Genomic DNA, 20,481 nt, shown 5'->3' with positions numbered 1-20,481 from the left:
TGTACTACCTGTAAAGATATAAATCGTGCATACTTCCTGAACTGTAGGAAGGTAGGACACGTGTGAGAAAAGTGAACGACACAAAATACTTCAGGCTGAGCAATCTGTGACACTTTGTTTTTTATGAAGAATGCTACTCTTCCAGTGAAACATTTATGGTCTGTTATTACTAACTGAACAAACATATTTGGCTTAGTCTGGTTACCAAAATAGCCAGATATTGTCATCTATACTTATTTTCAAGAGGGCTAGGCTTAATAAAATAACTGATGAAAATTTGCAAAAGACTGGTACTGCTTACAGTCATCAAAGATGTAAGGTATATTGCAAATATACTGCAACACATTTCATAAGTACAGCTATTATCTTATGTTTTGTGTCAACCATAAACTTACTGGACTCCAATTAAAATCTGCAAAAATATATATGCATGAAATATGTAACTTATTTCCCCCCAGGTTTTGTGGAAGTTGATTGTTGAAACTGGATATGTTATGCATGTAATTAATTATACTTTCCATCTTAGCTGTAAGCATGTTCTGCTTTAATGGGATCTCTGCTGTATATTATTAAAATGACTATTTGATGCAATGTTATGTACATGTAGTTCTACTTTTGTATATGTTCTTCTGTTGTTGTTATCACACAAAGGTAAATTCTAAGTGGAAAATACATTGAAGAATCAAATGCCCTTAGGTAAGAACAGGCAATAGGTACTTTCTCAGAAGTCCAGGTAAGTGATAAGAATGTTTAGGAATGAAAAAAAAAGAATGTTTTGGAATGGACCTTCAAAGGCTTTACTGCTATCTATGTCTTTGAAAAACATGAGATAAACAATTAGGCTTGGGGGGGGGGGGGTAGGTTGATGTGAATGAAATACACATAAAAGGTCACGATCTTGGAAAAAGACACTTCTGTTACATGTCAGTTACTACTTTTATGTTGTCTTCCTATGTGTCCTTATTTAGAGATACTTTCTCTTTTACATTTTTTTTTTGCAGTGGGTTACTAGTTGGCAAACTATTTGAAACAGTCTGCCCTATTAAGAGTTATGGATTTATTACATAAAGTATAGAAACTGAGGATTTTTATTTGCCAAACTAATTTATTTATTTTATTTATTTACTACATCCATAAATGTTAATTAGTCCTAAGACCTTTTTCAACCACCAACCGGGCAAAGAAAGCACAGACAATAATAAGGGCCAATAACAAAGAGTACGTATTGAGTTTGAAATGTAAACTTTAGCACTGAAAAAAATAATCTGGTTATGTATATACAATGAAATGAAAAGTACAGGTGGAGTTTGGAAAAAAGCACAAGTATTGAAAAATATTCTGTTTATATACATACAAAAACTGAATGCAGTTAATATGTTGCATCCAATGCTTTATTCACAAATTATACATGCAAAATTTAACTTATATATTACATTATTCATGAGCACTGTACAAAGTAGAAACGGGGTGCAATAAGGACAGTCATAGAGAATATTAGCTATCATGTAGAGTTACAGGTGCACACAGTATTGTTATGATGCATGCAACAAGTTATTTAGTCAAGATCTCTCAAACAAATGCAATTATTCTCCTTGAACATATTTCCTTTTAGATTCTGTTAAAAAGAACTACATTGTCAATTTGCCTAATATTATCAGAAATATTATTAATATAGCTATAATAACATATTAAATGTATAGTTTTGATATTATTTTCAAAACAGCCAACCTGAGATGAAACTGTTTTGTTTTTGTGTTTTTCTTTATTTTCTGTGTTTTTTTTTTTATTTCCTGCTTGCCAACCATGTGTATGGCAGTTAGAACAGAGGACTAAGGCACTGAGCTGTTAATGAATTGCTTCCCATGTCCATAATATAGGGTTTGATTCTTTCTATTTTCATTTGTTTACTGTGTGGCGCTGAGCAAGTCACGTAACCAAAGAGTGTTAACAAGTTACCCGTAAAAATGAACAATTTGTTCAGTGAGCTTACCTGATCAATAAATAGGTATAAATAAAATAAAAAAGTCAGTTCCCTTTGAATAATTCTACGTACATTTGCTTCCTTTTAGTGCCAACTTGGTCACTGACTCAAGTGAGACACAATGGAGGAAGCCATCATCCACGCAGTTATGAAGGCTGGTTGTGCTATGGCCATCGGGGGGTTATTAACTTTACTGCAGGCAGCCCCATTCATAGACTGTCTGGACTACTAGCCCATGGGACCTAGATGGGAAGGCTGGTATCACCATTGTTCTTATCCCTGCCTCAGCCTCCACTGCTGACTCTTCTTCTGGCCTGTTCAAGGGCCTGCAGGAAGTCTTCATTAACCTAGAGAGCTGGGGCCTTTCTATAAGCCATAACTTTACCCCAGGTGGTCCACATGAAGACTCACATCACCATGGGGGAGTGCTACACTTTCTCCTTTCCAGCTCAGCAGTAGCAAACTCACCTTCCTGGCCCATGTTATCTCATTGCTTTCACAACTTCTACTTGCACAGAGGCAATCAGTTGACTGAAGCTTCTTCTCCTTCCCCCAAGATGTTTATGCCAGCAAAGGACACTCACGCCTATCTCCTGCTGTCATGCTCTTCTACCACCTGAGCTGCTACTAATACTCAGGCTTTGCAAGTCAGAACCAGGGCTTCTTTCCACTATACCACAGAGATGGATTTTAGTATATTTTGAGTTAACTTTCTTTTCTGCATATAGGTACACTAAACCCAATGAGGTTATGCCATTGTATCATGATCACATATATTTTGTATATATTGCTAATGGATTATGTTCACTGCTGACTTGGTTCCCATATTTAATGCTCAAGCCATCAATTAATATTTTCTCCAGTTATCATGTACTGTACTTCTCAAATTCTCATTAAGCTTTCTGAAAATACTCTATTTTATCTCTCTTATTATAGTTGCAGAACTATTGTTCATCCATTTTGATGTCTGTGTGCTTCAGAATATGACTGAGTGGCAGACTCCCCTTCCTCATTTATTTCTAGTCCTAGTTACTCATAATTAGGAATTATGATTCGTTTGTATCTCTGCAGACATATGAGGTTATTCAAGCACTGTTCATGCCTTCTGTTATGTCTAACACAAAGAGCTGACCAGCACTGTAAACAGAAATGAAAAATTCATGTTCTGTTTTGTGCTTTTGATCTTAAGTCTTTGCTGCACACCCACACACACACACACACACACACACACACACACACACACAGTCACATGCATGCCATGTATATTGAAATATGAAAAGTATTTATATATGTGGGTAAGCATATTATATATATATATATATATATATATATATATATATATATATATAGCACAAACCAACCTGCACAAAACTTTAAGCAATAGCCAAATCCAGACAAAACTTCAACCTTGCGTAAAACTCAGCTTTATTTAACGCTTTCGTCAGTGTGTATCAAAGACTTCTTCAGAATATCTAGAAGGTTGGAGTTTTGTCTGGATTTGGCTATATATATATATATATATATATATATATATATATATACATATGTGTGTGTGTGTATTCTGGAAGAGTCATCTAAAGACATTAATTAGTTCTTGCTCTCTTTCCCTCCAATATGTTTAATAAGACAGAAGCAGTGAAATTGTTTATATACCCTTTTCTGGATTCATAAACTTCAAAATAGTATCATCTTCTAATAAATCTAACTTGTCTTGATTGCCTTAGCAATTATATGCTTGAATGGATGAATTGTCTTTGCTAATGAGTATAAATATAAAGCAAATAACAAAGGGAAAAGAGGACACCCCTGCCGTGTTCATCTGTTCAAGCACCATTTGTCGGATGAGGAGCCTTCCCACCTTACTTTTTGCCTCTGTGCATTCATAAATCCTCTCAATTAATTCTATTATTCTATGAGGGAATGCAAATGCTGCCATTGCTCTACTCATAAAATCCCAACTGACCCTGCTGAATATGTGCATCAAGACCCACCAACAATAATGGCATTTTCTTACATTTCACTCACCTCTGGATCATCATCGTTTTATTAATGTTGTCAAATGTTTTCCTCCCTTTCATAACACATACATTTTGAGATGCTAAAGAGCTAGCTATTAAGGTTTCCCCTCTGAAGTTTTATAATATTTCACAACCAGTTGTATTTTAGTGGATGTTAGCCTATGAGGGTTTGGAACAGTGTTATTGAAAATTCCAGTTTTCGTTGACATGGTTCAAGCAATGATCTGAAACAATGTCAAAACATAGTGTAACGATTCTGCCAACTGCCACTTTACAAGATGAAAGAACCCTCTTTTCAGCTACAGAGGCAAAATAATGCTCAGAATTTAGAAAGTTGGTTGGGTTTAGAACTTTTCAGCACCCCCTCATAGGTCACTAGTGCATGGGTCAAGAGTTTTTGACTTATGTCCAGATGTTCTGTACCTAGACAGAGAAAGAAATGTTGGTCATATTTTTGTTTGCTAAACTTCCATGATTATGTCTATGATAAATCAATTATAGTAGAGTCAGACCATAAATTAACTGTAACGTTGTGGAGGTTGCAAAAGTATGACCTATACATTCAGTGTAAGGCAGGTAAATTGATGCATATAACTGGCACACTTAGCAGAGTCTGCTTACAAGAATGTAAAGAAAATTTGCTACAGAAAGCCTCAGAAGCTCTTTGGATTATTTTATAAGTACCTTTATCAGCTAGGAAACTAGAAGAACTAAGAATCAATATAACACAGGACAGAAAAATGCTATTATTCTGTGTTGCCATAAATGGTTGGCCAGATAATGTCAAGTAAATAAATGATGACGTTAGACTGTACTTCTTATGATGTGAAGCACTTTTATGTGTAAAGACTTAATGTTCAGTGGTGACTTGATTATCATTCTGGAACAGCTGGGATATACTAGACCTGATCATCACAAATATGGGGAAAAAATGCTCCACACCGGAAGTATATCCCTCTTTGGTAAGATCAGACCATACATTAATCTCACTGGAAATCCACATCCCGCCCCCACCCCTTGCACAAAAGACCACAGTGAAGAACTTCTCAAAAGCAAACTTCACACTTCTTAAGACTGAAGTGGTATCCTTCAAGGCCCCTGGGCCAGTGGAAACCACAACCCACACTGCTGAATCCTTTGCAAATGCCTTCTATGGGCACCTTCAAGAATGCATGGATCATGCAATCCCAAATAAAACCAAGACCCATTCCCCCAAAGGCAGGCGCCCGGTCTGGTGGACCTCAGCCATAAACAAACTTTACAACAGGAGGAGGAAGCTACTACATGACAGAGCAAAATCCCTAAAAGGGAAGGCATCTCTGATCAGTACTAGCAAAATACTACGATCACTCATAAAATCATCCAAGGCCAACTTTGAGAGAAAAATCGCAAAAGACACAAAAGACAATCACAAGGCCTTCTTTAGCTATGTTAGAAACCTGGGTGGAAACTCCCAGATATGCTCAGAGTTAGTCCAAAATGACACAAAATACACTGAACCCACTGACATTGCCAACATTCTGGCAGACAGGTTCAGTGCAAATTTCTCCTCCGCCCCAAAAGGAGAAATAACTATCCCAACAGAGTGTAGCCTCCCTAACATCTCAGATGCCCAGGTGAGAGCCGCCTCTCTAAAGCTAAAAACACAGCATCAATGGGACCGGATGGTGTCCCGGGCTGTGTGCTACATGAACTCAAGAGGAACTAAACCCACACATAAGGCTGCTGTTTAATCTTAGCCTTACTACAGGATCGTGCCCAAAGAGTGGCATACGGCAACAGTGGTCCCACTTCACAAAGGCGGTGCTTCTCACGGACCCTGGAAATTACCGCCCATAAGCTTGACGAGCCTGGTCTGCAAAGCTATGGAGAGGATCATTATGGAACTCATAAACAAAGACATTGGGGACCTACAGACATTGGATCCTACCCAATTTGGCTTTGTCAAGGGCAGATCCTGCCTTTTGAACTTGGTTGACTTTTTGAAACAGTCACTAAGGCCATTGATGAGGGTAAGGCAGTTCACACAGCCTACCTTGACCTTGCAAAAGCCTTTGACACAATACCCCACTCGGGCATCATAGACAAACTCACCAGCTTAAATGTAAACCCCATAGGTCACAAGATGGGTTGCACACTGGCTCAAGGACAGAACCCACAGGGTCAGAGTTGCTGGAGCTATGTCAGACTCTAAGCCAGTCTGGCGGTGTCCCACAGGGCTCAGTCCTGGGACCCCTCTTGTTCGGCATTTATTTTTCCGAGGTACAGGCAAACATAGGAGGATTGTGGCTGACAAAGTTCGCAGATGACTGCAAACTGGGCGCCATAATTGATACTCCAGCGGACACAAACATCCTTCAGAGAGGCCTCATAGAAACGGATAATTGGTGCCAGAGCCATGGCCTTAAGCTGAATGCCAAAAAATGTATAGTCATACCCTTTGGGAAAAACAAGGTACCGACGAATTACCACATAGGTGGTAATCCATTAAGTACGGAAGAGGTAATCAGGGACCTAGGGACCCAGGTTGACAGTAACCTCTCATCTGACACTCACATTGCCAAAGTGGTTAGGAAGACCTTCTATAATGCCCACCTTATCATGAAGGGTTTCACATCTAGATTGAGAGGTCATTGTGCCCCTGTACTCTTCTCTTATCAGGCCAATGACTGAGTACAATGCCCCATTTGGGATGTATCTCACCCGACACCTGCAGCAGTTGGAAAGTCCCCAAAAGTTCCTCACCAAGAGGATAAAGGGTCTTAAACATATGTCATATGCTGCCCGACTAAAAAACTCCAGCTCTATTCAGTCGCATACCACCTACTCAGAGGTGATCTGTGCCTGACGTACAAGGCCATGTCCAATCCGGAATTAATGGACATGCTCCACCTCAGAAAATCCAAATCTATCAGAGCCACGAGAACAAGAGACTTAAACCTCAACACAGAAATAAATAGGATGTGCTGGATGGACAGATTCATAACCCAGAGGCTCCCTACACTCTGGAACAGAATCCCAGTCCATGTTAGGCAGAGCCCCTCACTGACTCTATTCAAGAGAAATCTCGACGAGTGGATGGGAGATCGTAGGTTTACCCCAGGGGTCATCTCTGTGTCACTACTAGACAGAGGCACAGTAAACTATACCCTAAAAGGGCATAGTATTCTCATCCTAAGGGGTGGTAAAAGCCACACACACTCTGGCTAGGCTTATAAATGCCCTAGGGCAGATAGCCTAGTATGAACCTATGAACCTATGAACCTATTCCTTTTCAATAGCATGATGCTTAGTTTTTACATAAGATGCACGAATTACACAGAGGCATAAATAAATTTTAGAAAAAGACACATGATGTTCTTTATTGGCCAGAGATGTCAGATCAGACTGAGCAAATAGCTCAAATGTGTGAAATCGCTCATCTTTCACTAATCAAAATCAGAAATAGGAGAGGCTATCAAATAAAATATTTTATTTTCATTGGATAAAAATGAGAGTAAGTTTGTTTCAAGCTGAAGGTGCTCATTACCTTCTCTTTGATAGCTGTTATTCAACATATCCGGAAATAGTTCAATTGTGTCAAACTACCAGCCACAGTAATAACTTGATATTGAAATCTATATTTGTTAAATGTGGTTTGACAGATGAAGTCATATCTGATAATGGTCTGCAATTTATAAGTTGAGTATTTCTGGAACAGCTGGGATTTAAACATACCACCTCATGTACAAAATATCCACAAGGCAATGGGCAAATATAGTTCTTTTGAGAAAGTGAGACAGTTCTAAAAAACTCATATTTTTGGAATGTAGATACCCATCTTTGCAGTCTGCAAGACTTTTACCAGCACAGCTGCTAACTTTAACATTCCTCATATCTAAGCTACTTATAATCTTTGTTACTTCCTACATATCAAAGAACTGCTATATATATATATATATATTGCTTGAAAGAAAGGCAGTGTAAATAAAAAAAATTGTACTATGCTGTATCAAGAAAGAACCTCTCAGAACTGTAAAGAGAATCTAGACTGAGGATCGCTATGGATTATGGAAATAACGTGTAGAAAAGTAATTTACCTTCTAATTTACTGGCTATAGTGATTTGTCAAATGGAACAGCCAAGATCATACTATACTCAAGGTTAAGATATTCAGGAAGAGATTGAAAGCAATCAAACATATTTATCTTGAAGAGACACATTAACTTAAGTATTTGAATTCTTAAGAGTTACTTCAGATGATGAAGTCAGATTAAGCTCTACCACCTTCTCAGCATGAAAGTATTTCTCAGAGTGCTACTGAAACTCAATGCCTAGCTGTGGAAAGTAAGGGATTTGGTCAGAATGATCCTGTCACTAACACGAATACACAGCAATCTGCTATCAATATAATGTTGTGATGAAAGATCATCCTACTCTTACTTACAATCAGTACTCCAATTCTGGAAGACTGAAAAGTAAAACAGCACACTATATTGAGAGTACCTAATAGATACAGATTGTTCAAATGTTAAAAGTGAAAAGTATCAGAAATTGAATCTATCTATCTATCTATCTATCTATCTATCTATCTATCTATCTATCTATCTATCTATCTATCTATCTATCTATCTATCCTTTGTTGACAAAGTTAGTCCACCAGGCTAGTAGCTTCTTTTCAGGGGAGACCTGAAGTGGCATTTATACTACTAAGAGAAATTTGGCTGAGGCATTGAGGAACTTCCTCTAAGGTAAAGCTCTGTCCAAACAAGACTGAACCTGACAGTCATGAGGAGAAGGTAAACATTTGCACAACACCTCACTCATCACATAGTCTCACTACGTCTACACCACCAAAATCCACACATAGAAACTCAAAAACATTTGCGGAGGCTCTCAATAATAATCTGCCTAAGCAACAGAGACCTCCAAAGCAGAAACACCAGCAACTTCCATTCCCCAACACAACCCAAATGAATGGGACCAGACGGTGTCCCAGGCTGCGTCCTACATGAACTCCAAGAAGAGCTAAACCCAAACATAAAACTACTGTTCAATCTCAGCCTTACTACAGGATATGTGCCCAAAGAGTGGCGTACAGCAACAGTGGTCCCTCTCCATAAAGGTGGTGCCTCAACGGATCCTGGAAACTATCGCCCCATAAGCCTGACTAGCTTGGTCTGCAAAGCTATGGAAAGGATCATCATGGACCTCATAAATAAAGATATTGGGGACCTACAGGCACTGGACCCTACCCAGTTCAGCTTTGTTAAGGGCAGATCCTGCCTCTTAAACCTGGTTGATTTCTTTGAAACAGTCATCAAGGCCATTGACGAGGGGAAGGTGGTCCACACAGCCTACCTGGACCTCGCAAAAGCCTTCGATACAATACCCCACTCGGGCATTATAGATAAGCTCACCAGCTTAAATATAAACCCCTATGTCACTAGATGGATTGCAAACTGGCTCAAGGACAGAACCCACATGGTTAGAATTGCTGGAGCCATGTCAGACTCCAAACCAGTTACAAGTGGTGTCCCACAAGGCTCAGTCCTGGGACCTCTCTTGTTTGGTATATATTTCTCGGAGGTACAGGCCAACACGGAAGGACTGTGGCTGACCAAGTTCGCAGATGACTGCAAACTGGGCACCATAATCGACTCTCCAGCCGACACAAGCATCCTCCAAAAGGGCCTCCTAGAAACAGACAACTGGTGCCAGAGCCATGGCCTCAAGCTAAATGCCAAAAGTGTATAGTCATCCCCTTTGGCAAAACAAAGTGCCCACAAATGACCACATAGGTGGTAATCCATTAAGTACAGAAGAAGTAATTAGGGACCTGGGGACCCAAGTTGATAGCAATCTCTCATTTGACAACCACGTGGCCAAAGTGGTTAGAAAAACATTTTATATAGCCCACCTAATCATGAAGAGATTCACATCTAGATCAGGGAGGTCATCGTGCCTCTTTACTCATCCCTCACCAGGCCCATAACTGAGTACAATGCTCTTTTGGGATGTACCTTACCAGACACCTGCAGCAACTGCAAAGACCCCAAAAGTACCTCACCAAGAGGATCAAAGGGCTCAAACAGATGCCATATGCTGCCCGGTTAAAGAAACTCCAGCTCTACTCAGTGGCATACCGCCTGTTCAGAGGCGATCTGTGCCTGACGTATAAAGCCATGTCCAACCCGGAATTAATGGACATGCTGCACCTCAGAAAATCCAAATCCCATCGAGCTACGCTCAGAGACTTGAACCTCAGCACTGAAATAAATAGGACATGCTGGAGGGACAGATTCATAACCCAGAGGCTCCCTTCACTCTGGAATAAAATCCCAGTCCAGGTTAGGCAGAGTCCCAGAGTCCCTCATTGACTCTCTTCAAGAGGAATCTTGATGAGTGGATGGGAGATCGTAGGTTTATCCCGGGTATCACTTCTGTGTCACTGTTAGACAGAGGCACAGTATATTAACCTCGAAAAAGGGCATAGCAAAATAAATTTAAAATGGGTGGCGAAAGCCAAACACATTCTGGCTAGGCTTATAAATGCCCTAGGGCAGATAGCCTAGTATGAACCTATGAACCTATGAACATAGCCCACAGACTCAGTGTGCCACTCAAACACAGCCAATAAGGCAAAACAACATACCTAACACACTAGTCATAGGTGACTGTATAGTCAGGCACACTGATGTCCCACTCACCAGGCTAAACAAGGAGAAGGTTACTGTCAGCTGCCTGTCGGGTGCCAGGATCCGCCACATAACCCACGCACTCAGGTCACTCCACAACAAGTACAAATATGACTCTGTCATTGTCCATGTTGATGTGAATGACCTGAGACATACCTCCCTGGACTACATGAAAAGAGACATGGAAGAGCTATGCGATCTTGTAGCCCAGTCAGGTATGACCCTAGCCCTGAGTAGCATTCTGCCATCGCCCAGAATGATACCGCAGTACAAGGACAAAATGACTGACTTCAACAATTGGCTAAGCTTCTGGTGTCATTCTAAGGGGATCCAGTATCTGTCTGCTTGGGATGACATGGTCGACAGACCATGATGCTTTGCCACAGATGGCCTGCACCTGTTGCCCCTGGGATTCCGGATACTGGCTAAGGCTCTTGCTGCCCCTATAGTGCCTTTTTAGGCAGGGTTCAAGTAACAAATTCACCACCATAACAGTAACAGGCAAGCAAAACCTGAGGGTAATGCTACTCAATGCTAGAAGTCTAAATTTCAAAATGCACTCACTCGAGCCACTCCTTAAAATGGAGAACATCGATATCTTTGCAGTGACTGAGACCTGGTTCAAGGCTCCAGAGAGCACCCCTGCACTACCAGGCTATAACTCATACCACACTTTTCGGCCATGTAACCTGGACCGAAACACCAAAGGTGAGGGTGTGTCCATATTCATTAAGGATATCCACACCTCCAAGCTAATTGCTCAGCATAATGCATCCGAGGTTATCCAAGTGCAACTAACTCTTGGCAAAACTGCAATCCAAATTGTAGCTTGCTACAGATCCCCCACCATGCCCCAGGATTCCCACTCCTCTTTTCTTGATGTACTGGAAAATATTAGAGTTCAACCAAACACCCTAATAATGGGCGACTTCAACTACCCCACCATTAACTGGGCAAACTACTCATGTACCAACTCCTTAGCGCAACGCTTTCTGGAATTCATAAACTCCAATGCCCTAGATCAACTTATCCACACCCCCACCAGGGGCAACAATATCCGAGACCTAGTCATTACCAACATGAGTGACCGGTGTTCCACACCTAAAGTCAACTCCTCGTTGGTCTGATCCAACCATAAGCTAATCACCCTTGATATCCACATCCCACCCCCACCCCCCATTAAGGAAACTACAGTAAAAAATTTCTCCAAAGCCAACTTCATGCTTCTTAAGACAGAAGTAGTGAACTTCATGACACCCATGCAGATGGACAATACAGTTACAACTGCTGTATCCTACACAAATGCACTCTATAAGCACTTGCATGAGTGCATGGATCGTGCTAACCCAAACAGAACCAAGACGCTATCCTCCAAAAAAAGGAAGCCAATCTGGTGGTCCCCTGCCATAAACAAACTGTACAACAGAAGGAAGAAACTGTTGCAAAAGAGAGTAAAATCCCATGAGTGGAGGAGCTCCCTGGTCAGCCTCAGTAAGAAGCTGAGATCCCTTATAAGATCCTCCATAGCTAGCTACGAAAATAAAATTGCCACTAATTCCAAGGACAACCACAAAGCATTCTATAGCTATGTCAAGAATCTCAATGGCAACACCCAGATATGCTCTGAGTTACAACACAAAGGCACGAAAATTACAGAACCAACTGATATTGCCAACATCCTGGCAGATAGGTTCAGTGCTAACTTTACCCCCCCCACCCCCTAAAGGTCCCATATCTATACAGGAAGAATGCAGAGTCTCTGTAATTACAACTATGCAAGTGAAAGCTGCACTCTCTAAAGCCAAAAACACAGCATCCATGGGACCGGACAACATCCCAGGCTGCGTTTTACACGGACTTCAAAATGAACTGGCTCCCCACTTAAGCACCATGTTCAATAATAGCCTCGCATCAGGCTTTGTGCCCACTGAATGGCGCACAGCAACAGTTATCCCACTCCACAAAGGGGGAGCCACCACTGATCCCGGGAACTATAGACCTATTAGTCTGACGAGCCTGGTCTGCAAAGCCATGGAACGTATCATCATGGAACTCATAAACAAAGACATTGGTAACCTCCAAACTCTGGATCCCACCCAGTTCGGGTTTGTAAAAGGCAGATCATGCCTCCTGAACCTGATCGACTTCTTTGAGGCAGTCACCAAAGCCGTAGATGAGGGTAAGGTGGTTCACACAGCCTATCTTAACCTCGCCAAGGCTTTCAACACCATCCCCCATTCTGGAATTACAGCTAAACTCAATAAACTAGGCATAAATCCCTACATCACAAGATGGGTTGCCAACTGGCTCACTGACAGAACCCACACTGTAAAAGTTGCAGACTCCAAATCTGACCTCAACCAGTGACAAGTGGAGTACCACAGGGTTCCGTCCTGGGACCGCTCCTGTTTGGTATCTACTTCTCTGAAGTACAGGCTAACACAGAAGGCCTCTGGCTAATGAAGTTCGCAGATGACTGCAAACTAGGAGCCATAATCAAGTCCCCAAATGATGTGAACATCCTACAGAAGGGCCTCTCTGAGACAGATGCCTGGTGTCAGAGCCATGGCCTCAAGCTCAATGCCAAAAAGTGCAGTGTCATCCCCTTTGGTAAAAACTCTGTACCCATGAACTACCACATAGGCAGCAATCTACTTAACACCAAATGCATGATAAGAGACCTTGGGACCCAGGTGGACAGTAGTCTCTCCTTTGATAGTCACATCACCACAGTAGTCAGGAAGTCCTTCTACGTGGCACACCTTATCATAAAAAGGTTCTTATCCAGGAAAAAAGAGGTCATCGTTCCCCTCTACTCGACGCTCATTAGACCCACTATAAAGTACAACGTCCCTTTTGGAATGTACCTCACAAGACATCTGCAGCAGCTGGAAAGGCCACAGAAGTACCTCACAAAGAGGATTACTGGACTCAAACAAATGCCCTACACTGACCGCCTCAAGAAACTCCAGATTTACTGCGTAGCATATCACCTACTCCAAAGTGATCTCTGCCTAACATATAAAGCTATGTCAAACCCAGAGCTGTTGGACATGCTACACCTAAAGAAATCCCAGTCCCTCCAAGCTACATGCTCTAGGGACCTAAACCTTGTCACCACAATAAACAGGACATGCTGGAGGGATAGATTCCTGTCCCAGAGACTTCCCATATTCTGGAACAGGCTACCCATCTATGTCAAGCAAAGTTCTTCATTAGCACACTTCAAGAAAAATCTTGATGAGTGGATGGGAAATAGGAAATACACCCTGGGGATCACTTATTTGTCTCTGCTTGACAGTGGCACAGGAAAATAACTTTTTTGGGTGGCGTAAGCCAGGGATCCTTGTTGGCTAGTCTTACATAGGCCCTTGGGCCGATAGCCTAGTACCTACCTATGAAACTATGAACCTGTGTGGTTTATTTGGTTTTACTTGCGTCAATCAAAATACAACCTAACACTCTTGTCATGGGGGATTTTAACTGTCCTACCATCAACTGGGAAACCTATACAAGCCCCAACTTACTTGCACAAAAGTTTATTGACTTTGTTAACTTATATCCTGCGAACAAATTGTACAAAATCCTACGAGGGGCTCAAATATACTTGACCTGGTTTTCACCAACATGACAGACTGTTGCACTACTGTAAGTGAAGGACCCTCATTAGTAAAATCTGATCATAAGTCAGTCACTTTTGAAGTAGCAATAACTCCAGAACCCATCAGAGATGAAGTCAGATTAAAAAAACTTCATCAAAGCTGACTATACCCTCCTAGGGGTTGGCATAAATGATTTCCAAATCCCAGACCTCACAGGTGGCCTTGGCAACTATACTAAAGTATACTCTGATGCCCTGTACCAACACTTATACAAATTTATAGATTCGGCTATGCTGGATAGGACCAAAGTAAGAGTCTCAAGAAAAGCAAGCCACGCTGGTGGACATCTCGCATAAATAAACTATACAACAAGCGTAAGAAGCTGTTGTCTAAGAATAACAAAGGGAAGTCCCAACACTGGAAAAGTGCCTGCCTAAGCCTAAATAAATAAATAAAACAACTTATAAATTCTTCTAAGGGGAACTTCAAGAAAAAATTAGCAAACACAACTAAGGATAACCATAAGGCTTCCTTCAGCTACATCTGTTGCCTGAAAGGTAGGACCCAGATGTGTGCTGAACTAGTGATAAATGATATCACACACTTATCCTGCAGAAATTGTTAACCTACTTGAGGACAGGTTTGGTGAAAATTTCTCCCCTTTATCCCCTCCAAACATTTCACAAACCATGCCTTCAACAACTGCCCCACCCTATATATCTAAAGAACAGGTCATCAAAGCTCTGTCAAAGGTAAGAAACAGAGCCTGTATGGGCCCTGATGGCATCCCAGGCTGCATTCTAAACAAACTAAAACAGGAATTAGTAACCCCCTTAAACTCCCTATTTAACCACAGCCTGAATACAGGATTTGTCCCAGCTGAATGGAAAACCGTGACTATTATCCCTCTCCACAAGGGCGGCTTAGCAACAAATTTGGGGAATTATAGAGCCATAAGCCTGACCAGCCTTATCTGCAAGGCCATGGAACATATCATCATGGACCTCATAAATAAAGATATAGGTGACCTCCAAACCCTTGATACAACCCATTTCAGCTTTTTAAAGGGTCAATCTTTCCTGTAAACCTAGACTTCTTCTAAAAAGTGACCTCACTTGCCCTCTTCAAGAGAAATCTTGATGAGTGGATGGGAAATAGAAAATTCACCTTGGGGATCACTCCAGTGGCTCTACTCGACAGAGGCACTAGGAACTAAGGTTGGGTGGCACGATGCCAGGGTAATCCTATGGGCTAGGCTTGTAAAGGCTCCAGGGCCATTACCCTAGTACACACCTATGAACCTATGAACCAGGGCCATAGATGAGGACAAATCTGTGCACACAACATATCTGGACTTAGCGAAGGCCTTTGACACAATCCCCCATTCAGGCATTATTGACAAACTCACCCAACTAAATGTCAACCCATTTGTTGTTAGGTGGGTCATAAATTGGCTCACTAACCGTACACATGCTATCAAAGTGGTTGACTCCATCTCAACCAGCAGACCTGTCACCAGTGGGGTTCCACAAGGGTCAGTAGTGGGCCCACTTTTGTTTGGTATTTACTTCTCAGAAGTTCAGGCTAAAACAAAGGGGCTGTGGCTGACCAGGTTTGCTGGTGACTGCAAACTTGGTGTGATCGTTGACTCCCCAAATGATATCAGTGTACTTCAAGAGGGGCTTACACAGACCAACAATTGCTGCCAAAGCCATGGACTCAAACTAAATGCAAAAAAATTCATCATCATCCCCTTCGGTAAAAGCAATGTTCCTACTAACTGTCAAATAAAAAACAATACCTTAAGTACGAGTGCTGTAGTGAGGGATTCGGGCAAAAGGTAGACTGTGACCTAAACTTTGACCACCATGTGTCCACTGTAGTAAGAAAGGCATTCTAAATCACACATTTGATTAGCAAATAGCCTCAAGAGCTAAAGAGGTTATAACTGCCCTATACTCATCCCTTATCAGGCTCATAATTGAGTATAATGCCCCCTTTGGTATGTACCAAACCAGGCACCTGCAGCAACTAGAGAGACCCCAGAGATTTATAACTAAGAAGATCCAGGGTCTTCAGCACATGCCTTACATGGGTAGATGGAAGTCTTTGTCACTGTACTCAGTAGCATATAGGCTGCTTAGGGGAGACTTGTGCCTGGCTTACAGAGCACTCTCTGACCCCCAACCTAATGAAATTGCTGCCCATCCATAAGTTAAATGGGACTTGAATTACTCACTCCAGTGACCTAAATCTGGCTTGTGATTTAAATAGGACATGTTGGAGAGACAAATTAATTTCACAGAGGTTGCCACTTCTCTGGAATAGGCTACCAATTCATGTTAAGCAGAGGACCTCTATGACTCTGTTCAAAAGGAGCCTGGATGAATGGATGGAAAACTGCAAATTCTTGCCAGGAATAGTTCCCACATCCTTCTTGGACATGGGCAGTCATTACTACTAATAATCTTAGGCATTGACTAGACTTTTTCTCTTGAAATATAATGGATGTAATAGGCTAGGCTTAAAATTACCCTCGGGTCAATAGCCTAGTAACCTCCTATGAAATCTTCATATTCTTCATAAGTCCACATGAATTTTCTCAGGTTGCTCCAGTTTTCTTTCACCTATTAAAGACATATAGGAGGAGAACTTGCATTCTCCAAATTACTCCTAGGAGTGCATGTAGTATGTAAGTGTGTGTGTTTGCATTCTGTGATAGGATGACATTTCATCTAGATTGGGTTTTCACTACCTAACATTCTTTGATGCCAGGATAGGCTCCAGTCTCGCCATGACCTCATAAAAGCATAAAGTGTATTACCAAAAAAATGGATGGATGGCTCTATGGGTAGATTTCAGTTCATGGAGATTCACAGAAGAGTGAAGCTACATATGCTGAGGTCAATGAAAGGGAGGCAGTGAAGGCAAGGGATAGTACAAGACAGATGTAGCAATAAGGAGGACTGCAAGTGAAGGCTAATGCATGGTAAGAAAAGTGCTGTTAGGAGAAGCCCTAGACTGAGAAGGTTGCTGAAAAAATGGGTGACCTTAGACAACCTTAAGAAGGTAACTTAGTTAGGATAATGAGTAGGGGTTTTGTGGTGTTCGACACTGGAGTTACTTTAAGGGCAGTGTGGGGAAGAAACATCTTAATGTCAGTGGATGCTGTGAAGTGTTAACATACAGGTGAAATAGTATGAAGAGGCTGTTCAGAGATGCCTGGGAGAACTTTAATTACATAGCAACATAATGACTGCAATGCATGTAGTGGCTGTCATTACTTACCACTGGGGGTAATATAGGTGGGCCAGGCAGCCTCACTTAAAGTCCTAACAGTGATTAAAGTGAGGAGAGAAAAATATATATCGATATTTATATATAGATATATGTATGTATGTATATATATATATATATATATATATATATATATATATATATATATATATATTGAGAAAAAAATGTAGACAAGCAAGGTGGCTTGACAGGATTCTGCTTGATGGCAGATGTCCAGCAAACAGCTCTATTTGAAAGATTTTACAGTGGTATGGAAAATGGAAGGGTACCAGAGGAAATGGTGCTGGGGAAATCCAGAGAACTTTATGTCAACACTGTAGTTAGTTGGATAAAGAAAAGTTTTCAAAAAGTAATTGAAAGGAATAAGAAGATAGGAGGGGATGAGTGAGATCAGAGAAAAGGATGGTTTTAAAGCAGCATAGGAGAGAAGATTATGGCTTTCATGTGAAACAGGAAAGAGAAAAGGAATGTATTACAGCACGGGGGGGGGGGGGAGGAACAACAAAGACTGTAGAAAGAGAGGAAAATGGATAAGCATGATAAGTGAAGAGCAAGATAGCAGATTTAATCTTAGAAAGAGACTAAATTAGGAAGCAAGGGTGCTTGATATTGGTAAAAGGGGAGGTAAAAGTGAAGCCTTTGGAGTGGTAACTGGAAGAATTGACAAAGCAAGTTTGGGAAATATGAAGTTTAAACTGGGGCATTAATTTTATTAGTATATAAAATTGCACTGAGAAATACAACAACATCATATTGTGATCTTGGAATAACTTTACCTTGAATACTGCAAAAAGTTCTTTGAAAGTAGTTTAATGAAACAGAGTCTATTCAGAGATTGTAGAAAAACGTCAATGGAAATAGTCTTGCGGTAGTCATACTGGATGACCTCAAGGTCAGCAGGCAATACAAGAAAGTAAGAAGGGCTAGCAAAATTGAACACTTGGAAGTATCTCCAGTAGGAAGACAGTTTGTTATTCTTCTCATAGGAAGCTCCTGAGACCCTATCTGAACAAACTCAAGACCCAGTTTTGAAAGGACTAAGACTTAGGGACTGTTTAGAAAAGGCATCCTAATATGCAGATATATTTGTTTATTTGATGTGTTTACTTATGGATTTGTTGACTATGCAGGTGGGCTCATCTGGTCACAGGAACCTTTTCAGTCATGGCCCAAGCTACAAGTCAGTACAAAGTTTCAGATAATCAGTTTTACGTTGCAATTACAGAGCTATAGAAGAGAGTACATTACATTCTAGATCTGTCACAGTAATAGTGTGTCATCAGAATATGCACAGCATACATACTATTTCAGGACAGAATATTTACAGCTAACTCAACAATGAAAGCAGTTTTTAACACCACAAATCCAATAATAGCAATTTTCAGCATCACAAACCAGTTATTAATAGTTCCAGAGGGAATGTGTTAACCTAACTACGGATGTTTATCTAAATGCCAGTTGTTGAGGTAATATTGCCAAAACAGCTTTCAGGATCAGTGTAGGTTCTTCTTTTTTCCACTGTTGTGTGACCTTGGAGTAGGTATATATAAGTTTGGGAGGTGGGGTGTTCTCAGCACATAAGAGTACAGGGGTTTCTCCTTCTTGGGAAAAAAAAAATAATATATAGATATATATATATATATATATATATATATATATATATATATATATATATATATATACGTCCACTTTGATAAACTGAAAACTCATTTCACTGAATTTCAAAACTCTCACACCAAATCGCTGAAAGCTGAAATCACTGAAAACTCATTTCACTGAATGTTAAGTACTGTTGCACAAATAAAATGTATATGCCCTTTCCCCCACTATAGGGTGATCCTGGAGTTAATATATATAGTTAGGGGGTGTGGGGGGCACAGCCCCGCAAATTGGGGGGGTGCAGGGGGCATAGCCCCCCACCTACTTTTGGTTTTATATTGTTAGCTTTCAGTGAAATGAGACTCATCAATATAAAAGCTAAGTAGGTGGGGGGCTGTGTCCCCCACAACTCCCCTAACTATACATACTAACTCCAGGATCACACTACAGTGGGGAAAATGGCATATGCGTTTTATTTGCTCAACAGGACTTACATTCAATAATTTGTGATTTAGTAAAATGAGTAAAATGAGTTTTCAGTGATTTGAGCTTTCAGTGATTTTTTGAGAGTGAATTGAAATTCAGTGAAATGAGTTTTCAGTGAATCAAAGTAGACCCATATATATATATATCTATACATATATATATATATATATATATATATATATATTATAAACACAGTCCCTTATCGGCAGCAAACAACTTTTTGAAATAAATTGTTTAAATATCGTATCAGGTCACTGTTGATAGGTAAATCCAATAACGTTAGCCAAGGCGTTGCTGAATAGTGAAGTTTAATACAAAAAACAGAAAACACGTAAGCGCTTTCACGGTCCAAGCCGCTTCATCAGACGTAACAATTAAATATAACGTCAATCTCTTATTTATAGTTGTTTCAAAAACGCTTAATTGATTATTTACTCAGCTGACAATCAAACAATTATACACTATATGTTAAAAATCTTATGATCAAATCTATATCATCTTATAAATATTAAAACGAGCATCACTTTGTTTATAATAATAATAATACTCTTTTTAATTTTAAAAAAAGTGCTTTTTAAGAGAATACATATATAAATAAGTATAAAAATATATAATCATGCTTATGCTAGTTTTTTAAAAAATCAAGATCAAACCTTGTATTTAGGGAAATGCACAAATAAATAAATAAATAAATAAATGCAACAGTGTAAGGAATTCATACAAATATATTTGTTACTATGAATGTAAACATAATTATCTTAGGGGTCTCTGTTTCAATATGGGCTTAAGCGATATACTGTCATTAAGCCCCCTCCCTCTGT

Source organism: Protopterus annectens, chromosome 15.part0, assembly GCF_019279795.1.
Source record: "Protopterus annectens isolate FY-2018-M chromosome 15.part0, PAN1.0, whole genome shotgun sequence".
In the NCBI taxonomy this organism is placed as follows: domain Eukaryota; kingdom Metazoa; phylum Chordata; order Ceratodontiformes; family Protopteridae; genus Protopterus; species Protopterus annectens.
This window is presented reverse-complemented; position numbering follows the sequence as displayed.